At 46.7% G+C, this 7,504-nt stretch overlaps 1 protein-coding gene across 1 annotated transcript in view; it reads left to right on the top strand.

Moving 5' to 3' along the window:
- Positions 1 to 1,958: 1,958 nt before the first annotated feature.
- Positions 1,959 to 7,504, top strand: part of SV2C (synaptic vesicle glycoprotein 2C) — a 125,732-nt gene continuing 120,186 nt past the window's right edge. The window contains exon 1 of the mRNA XM_038765697.1: positions 1,959 to 2,196. The gene's annotated coding sequence lies outside the window, so the exon portion shown is untranslated. The remainder of the gene's footprint in view (positions 2,197 to 7,504) is intronic.

The following is a 7,504-nucleotide window of genomic DNA, read 5'->3' as shown; positions in this document are numbered from 1 at the left end:
GGGGGAGAGGAAAGAAGGGGCTCAGTCTGGGAAGGCCTCCTGGAGGAGGTGAGCTCTCAGTAGGGCCTTGAAGGGAGGAAGAGAGCTAGTTTGGCGGATGGGCAGAGGGAGGGCATTCCAGGCCCGGGGGTTGACGTGGGCCGGGGGTCGATGGCGGGACAGGTGAGAACGAGGCACGGTGAGGAGATTAGCGGCAGAGGAGCGGAGGGTGCGGGCTGGGCTGGAGAAGGAGAGAAGGGAGGTGAGGTAGGAGGGGGCGAGGTGATGGACAGCCTTGAAGCCCAGGGTGAGGGGCTCCTATGGTGCCTGCTGGGTAAAGGAGGCAAGAGGCCGGGGAGCCGGACTGCCCTGTTGTCCCCCTCCTCCCCCTCCCCCCCGCCTTACCTCCTTCCCCTCCCCACAGCACCTGTATATATGTATATATGTTTGTATGTATTTATTACTCTATTTTATTTGTACATATTTATTCTGTTTATTTTATTTTGTTAATATGTTATGTTGTCTGTCTACCCCTTCTAGACTGTGAGCCCGCTGTTGGGTAGGGACCATCTCTACATGTTGCCAACTTGTTCTTCCCAAGTGCTTAGTACAGTGCTCTGCACACAGTAAGTGCTCAAAAAATACGATTGAATGAATATGTCTGTACGTATTTATTACTCTATTTGTACATATTTATTCTATTTATTTTGTTAATATGTTTTGTTTTGTTGTCTGTCTCCCCCTTCTAGACTGTGAGCCTGCTGTTGGGTAGGGACCGTCTCTATATGTTGCCAACTTGCCCTTCTCAAGCGCTTAGTACAGTGCTCTGCACACAGTAAGTGCTCAAAAAATACGATTGAATGAATATGTCTGTACGTATTTATTACTCTATTTGTACATATTTATTCTATTTATTTTGTTAATATGTTTTGTTTTGTTGTCTGTCTCCCCCTTCTAGACTGTGAGCCCGCTGCTGGGTAGGGACCGTCTCTATATGTTGCCAACTTGTCCCTCCCAAGCGCTTAGTACAGTGCTCTGCACACAGTAAGCACTCAAAAAATACGATTGAATGAATATGTTTGTACGTATATATTACTGTATTTATTTGTACATATTTATTCTATTTATTTTGTTAATATGTTTTGTTTTGTTGTCTGTCTCCCCCTTCTAGACTGTGAGCCCGCTGTTGGGTAGGGACCGTCTCTCTATGTTGCCAACTTGTCCTTCCCAAGCGCTTAGTCCAGTGCTCTGCACACAGTAAACGCTCAAAAAATACGATTGAATGAATATGTTTGTACGTATTTATTACTCTATTTGTACATATTTATTCTATTTATTTTGTTAATATGTTTTTTGTTGTCTGTCTCCCCTTTCTAGACTGTGAGCCCGCTATTGGGTAGGGACCGTCTCTATATGTTTCCAATTTGTCCGTCCCAAGTGCTTAGTACAGTGCTATGCACACAGTAAGCGTTCAAAAAATACGATTGAATGAATATGTTTGTACGTATTTATTACTCTATTTGTACATATTTATTCTATTTTGTTAATATGTTTTGTTGTCTGTCTCCCCCTTCTAGACTGTGCGCCCGCTGTTGGGTAGGGACCGTTCCTCTATGTTGCCAACTTGTCCTTCCCAAGCGCTTAGTCCAGTGCTCTGCACACAGTAAGGGCCCAATAAATCCGATTGAATGAACGAACGAACGCTGCTAGCCAAGTGGCCGGCCCCGGGCAAATCGCATTCCCGTTGGGGTGTCTTTCACCAGCCGGCGGGGGAAAGCAGACGGTACCCGTCCGGCGGACACGGGCCCTTCTCAAAGTGTTGGCAAGGCAAGGAGCTGCTGTGCGGGAGGAGCCCGCCTGCTCCCGCCTTCCCGGGGATTGCCCGCCCCCCACCAGCACTGCAGCAGAGGGAGGAGGAGGAGGAGGACAGGGAAGAGGAGGAGGACAGGGAAAAGGAGGAGGAGGACAGAAGGGGAGGCCTGCATCGTGAAAGCCCCAGGCCTCTCCCCCTCCCCTCCTTTCGCCTGTGACCCACTGTCCTGCTCCACGGGGAGGATTCACCCCGCAGCTGCAGACAGAAAGGGAGAGACAGGAGGGGAAAGTGGAGCCCAGCCCAGCTTCGTGCAGGTGTTGCTCGCTCCAGGACCGGTTGTGCACCGGTTGCAATCAGCAGCAGCGACGGCAGTGTGCAGGGCAGGGCCCTCCGCCTCCCAGCCGGTGAGTGAGCAACAGGGGCGTCCCTGGCCGTTCCCTCGTTCCCAGCCCGGCCCTCCTCCACGCTCCCAAATTCCCACAACTTTTTCCAGTTCTGCAAAGCGGCGGCGTCCGGGAGGCGCAACTTTGGGGGACGCGCCTAGAGCAGAGCGGGCGGCCGGTGGGTTTGCGTGGCGCCGGTGGGAACGGGGTTGGGGGTCCCCCGCGGGATGCAGGGGGGTGGGACGGGGCTGCTGGCCCTTGGGGGCGAGCCGGGCCGTCCGGGGAGCGGGCCAACGGGGGGAGGAAATGGACAGGAACAGGGGGCCACAGGTGGCCAAGGAGGGGCGGTAGGCGAGGCCCCGCGCCGCATTGCGCTGCAACCATTCAACCGTATTTAGTGAGCATTTACTGTGTGCAGAGCACTGTACTAACCGCTTCGAAAGTACAATTCAGCAGCAAAGAGAGACCATCCCTACCCAACAGCGGGCTCCCAATCTTGTCGCCGCTGGCCTCTTGCTCACGCCCTCCCTTCGACCAGCAACTCCCTCCCCCGTCCCATCCAGCAGACCACCGCTCTCTCCATCCTTGAGGCCCTTCTGAAGTCCCATCCCCTCCGGCAAGCCCCTCCTGATTAGTCTCACCTCCCCACCCAATTTTCCACCCTGACAGCCACTACAGCAATCAAGCAAAAACCTCTCACTCTCGGCATCAAAGCTCTCCATCCCCTCGCCCCCTCCTACCTCACCTCCCTAATCTCCCTCTCCAGCCCAGTCCACACCCTCCGCTCCGCTGCCACTAACCTCTTCACTGTACCTAATTCTCGCCTGTCCCCAATTCCCGCCTGGAATGCCCTCCCTCCACACATCTGCCAAACTAGCTCTCTTCCTCCCTTCAAAGTCCTACTGAGAACTCACCTCCTCCAGGAGGCCCTCCCAGACTGAGCCCCCTTTTTCCTCATCTCCTTCCTATCCCCCCGGCCCTACCTCCTTCCCCTCCCCACAGCACTTGTATACATATTTGCATAGATTTATTGCTCTATTTTACTTGTACATGATTACTATTCTATTTATTTTGTTAATGATATGCATGTAGCTTTAATTCTATTTATTCTGACGATTTTGACACCCGTCTCCATGTTTTGTTGTCTGTCTCCCCCTTCTAGACTGTGAGCCCGTTGTTGGGTAGGGACCGTCTCTATATGTTGCCGATTTGTACTTCCCAGCGCTTACTACAATGCTCTGCACACAGTAAGCGCTCAATAAATACGACTGAATGAATGAATGAATATAGCACTTGGGCCCCACTTAAGCACTTGGGTCCTCCTCCTCCACCCACCCACTGGAGCAATTACCTACATAGCTTTTAATTCTGTTCCTTTCCCCGATCGTAACTGATTTTAGTGGCTGTCTCCCTCCATAGATTGAAAGCTCCTCGAGGAGCCGTTGTTGGGTGGAGACCGTCTCTATATGTTGCCGACTTGTACTTCCCAAGCGCTTAGTACAGTGCTTTTTGCTCAGTAAGCACCCAATAAATACGAATGAATAAATGAATCGTGTATAATCACCTTATTGTACTCTCCCAAGTGCTTAGTACAGTGCGCTGCAGTGCCGGGCGGCCTAGGCGCCCACCCCACCCTCATGGCCTCCGGGCGGTTTCCCCGCTTTCTTGGAGGAAAGGGGAGCGCAAAGCCGAATTCCAAAAGGGAGCTGGCCAGTAGTAATCATAAAATTAAAAAAAAAAGTTGTTCTGGGTGCGAGATGAGCCTGGAAAGTGAAAAGAGAATAAGGCAGAGTCTCATCTGTGGGGTGATTTATTCAATCGTTTTTGAGTGCTTACTCATTCAGTTATATTTATTGAGCACTTACTGTGTACAGAACCCTATACTGAGGTTACTGTGTGCAGAGCACTGAACTAAGCGCTTGGAAAACACAGTACGGCAACAGAGACAATCCCTACCCAACAAAGGTCTCCCAATCTAGATCTTTGAGGGCCCAGTCCCAACTACTCTCCCTCATCCCCTTCCCTGGCCTCCCACACTGCCCCACTCCAAGTTGGAACTGGAAAGTTTTAGTGTTTGGGAGTTACGGACAGGGGATTCGTGAGAGGTGCCACTTCACCAATTGCGCTGGACGGCCACAGGATCCCTAGGGGAAAAACAGTGTGTGTGTGTGCGTGTGTGTGGTGGGGGGCTGTCGACAGATGCATGCCTCATTCCCTCTCAGTGGCTACTTTCGTCCTAAGAAAAACACGCCTGATGCCGAGAAGCACGATCTCGTGAAAGGGGTTCACAGGAAAGCAGGTGATTCAGTGACAAAGACAGTTCCTCCTTTTGCCCCAAGTGACCAGACCCAAAGTGCCCTTTAGTGGAAGGGGGGAAGAAGACACGGTCCTCCCCCCTGCATGGACTGACTGGGTGACCTTGGGAAGTAGCACCCTCTCTGGGCTTCAGGGTCCTTCTCTGGAAAAATGGGGACCAGCCACTGGGCCCCTCCCCACCTCACAGGGATTTGGATGTTCCCCACCTTTCACCCCATTAACAAGTAGAAAATGCGTGTGGATAAAACAGGTTGGTATTTGTCAAAGAGGTTTGATGTAAAAGTGCTCTGTAGCCTGAAAAGATTAAATAACATCCCTTCGACATCAAGAAAATAGTAATTTAATATCTCTTTAGAAGCTGGAGGCCGTTCCGACCGCGTACTGTAATAAAATTTGCTCTTCAATAGTAGAGAATTCGAGTTTATTTTCTGATATTACAACATATCAAAACCATTAGCTGGCGTTTGCCTTAAGGAAATATGTTTGCGTCACATCTGAGTACTTTTGTGCATCATGGCACTGTAATGTATTTTTCATGACCAAACCACATTTTGCTGTGCTTTGATCTAGGCGATTTAGTAGCCTAGAATCTTTTAAGCTAAAAAAAATACCAGAAGCAGGGGAAGAGGGGAAGCATTTACTTTATTAAGCCCCCTCACTGTGGGAAGTGCTGTATATAAAATAGAAGATACAATCGTTCCCTGGTTTGCCCTCAAAAAGATAGGGGTAAACAGCGTCATTATGCGCTGCGGATCACATGACAAGATTCATATTCGTTCATCTTTTTCTAGAATTGGATATCCCAGCTCGCCTGTTCTCTGAAAATTTGATGTTCGGAAATGTATTTCATGAATAGGTTTAATTTCCAAAAGAGTAGAAGCCCTTTTTGTCAGAATCCAGTATGCTCTTAAACATTTTACTGTTACTGTGAATGTCTTTTAAGAGAAGTCCTCTTCCGATTCCCTGCAGCTGCGTCAGGGAAAAGCCCTACAATTCACCAGTGTAGCTTTGTAGCACAGATTTTCAACCCTGAAGCCAGCAATTTGTCAGAATGTTGCAGGGACTAAACTGTGGCCACACGGATCACACCGTGCATACCAATGCTTGTTTAAACAAAAACTCATCAATTAGATTAAATCTGTTTGCAAACCTAGGCGGGAGAAAGCACAGCTGTGATGGTTGCGTTTGGGGTATGGTATCAGAGACAGTGTCTTTATCTCAAAGATGCTTAGGGTAAAATATATTGCAATTGATTTAATTTGGAGCTTGTTTCTTTAATTGGACAGCTGCAAACATCTGGAAGGGGTGATCTTTTTCATCCTGATTTTTATTGGAAATGTGCCTGATATTTCAAATCGTGGGGCAGGAATGTGAAATACTAGAAGGCCTGCAGGTTGCACAGTCTCTGAGCAATCAATCAATTGTACTTATTGAGCATTTACTATGTGCAGAGCACTGTACTAAGCGCTTAGGAGAATGCAATACAACAGAATTAAGCACATTCCCTGCCCATAACCAGTTTGTGGTTTTAATTTGAAGATACAAATTAGAAAATCATCTATGGTGTTTTCACATTGTAATGTATTTTCTCAATGGAGCGGTAAGAAAAATAGCAACCTGGAGGGTAGTGTAATTTTGTACAGGTCAGTGATGTGTATATGTTGAGGGCTTATGTCTCAGGAAATGAAGAGTCTGGTTTGGATGAGTCTGCTTTGTTTTATCTTGAGTTGTTTAATGCCCAGACCTAAAAATAAAATGCCTGGGTTGGCAAAAGCCCACTATTAAATTTCTGACTCTGCCATTCGTGCCCTGGATGAAAAGCTTATTGTAAAGAAAAAAAAAAACTCTGTTCTCTCTCAAGTTCAGCTTCATGAAGCAACTGCATCATCATAGCCAAAATGGTCAAGTGAATGATAGAAAAAAGAAACCTTTGATTTTGAGGCTATAATATCATAACAATTTTATATCTCTGCTGACCAGATATTATGTGCTAACATCTTCTTCTATAGAGAGAATGGACTGTCGTCAACAGCAAATGTACAGCTAGGTTAGGGTTCTCAACTCATTAATCAAAGCTAGAAATTTAAAGATGAAGATCAGCCCTCTGATTCTGACTCTTCAGAATCAAATCAATCAGTGGTGTTTATTGAGCTCTTGAGGGAGTACAGTATAACAGAGTTGGTAGAGATGTTCCCAGCCCACAAGGAATTTGCAGTCTAGAAAGATAAAAAAAAAGTGATATCTATTAATAACATCTACTTAGTTTGGAAAAGTCAAGGATGATTCCTTACAGTAGTTGTGGTATGTCTGTCACCTAAACACCAGGTTACTCCCCTTCCCTCCTCTCTCTACCTATAACACATACATATCTTTACACTCTATAACTTACTGCCATCTATAGTTTATTTTCATTTCTTTATGATCCTTGAGGGCAGCAATTATAGCTACCGATTCTATTGTACTCTTCCTAATTCTTAGTACAGTGAGTAGTAAGAGTACAGTTTAGGAAGCATGAAAATAAAATAATTCCCCTGAAAAGAATGAGATAATCTCTTGAGATTGGCTTGTCAAGGCCAAGGTTTCCCATTTCCAGCCCTGATTGGTGCATTTACTGTAGACTGTAGCCCATCAAGTCTATAAGCTCCTGCTAGACTGTAAACTCATTGTGGGCAGGGAATATGTCTACCAACTCTGTTGTAGTGTACTCTCCCAAGTGCTTACTATACAGTGCTCTGCATATAGTAAGCACTCAATAAATACCATTGATTAACTTATGAAATTTTCAGTTGGTGACACAGCAGTTTCAGAATTATTTTTGCTCAAATGTTCATTCTCACATCTTATATGTGATGTGTATAGCATATTACAAACACTCTCACCTATGTGTATGGTTGCACATCCTTAGTTGGAAAATGTCATTACTTGTTTAGGATATTCAGGGGAGCTGAAGGGTAATGGTTGTATTAGCAATAGTATTTATTAAGCACCTTCTGTGTACAGAGAACTATGGTAA

This window comes from Tachyglossus aculeatus, chromosome 23 (assembly GCF_015852505.1).
Source record: "Tachyglossus aculeatus isolate mTacAcu1 chromosome 23, mTacAcu1.pri, whole genome shotgun sequence".
NCBI lineage: Eukaryota > Metazoa > Chordata > Mammalia > Monotremata > Tachyglossidae > Tachyglossus > Tachyglossus aculeatus.
Note: the sequence above shows the minus strand (reverse complement) of the source record. Positions and strands in the feature narration are given on the sequence as shown.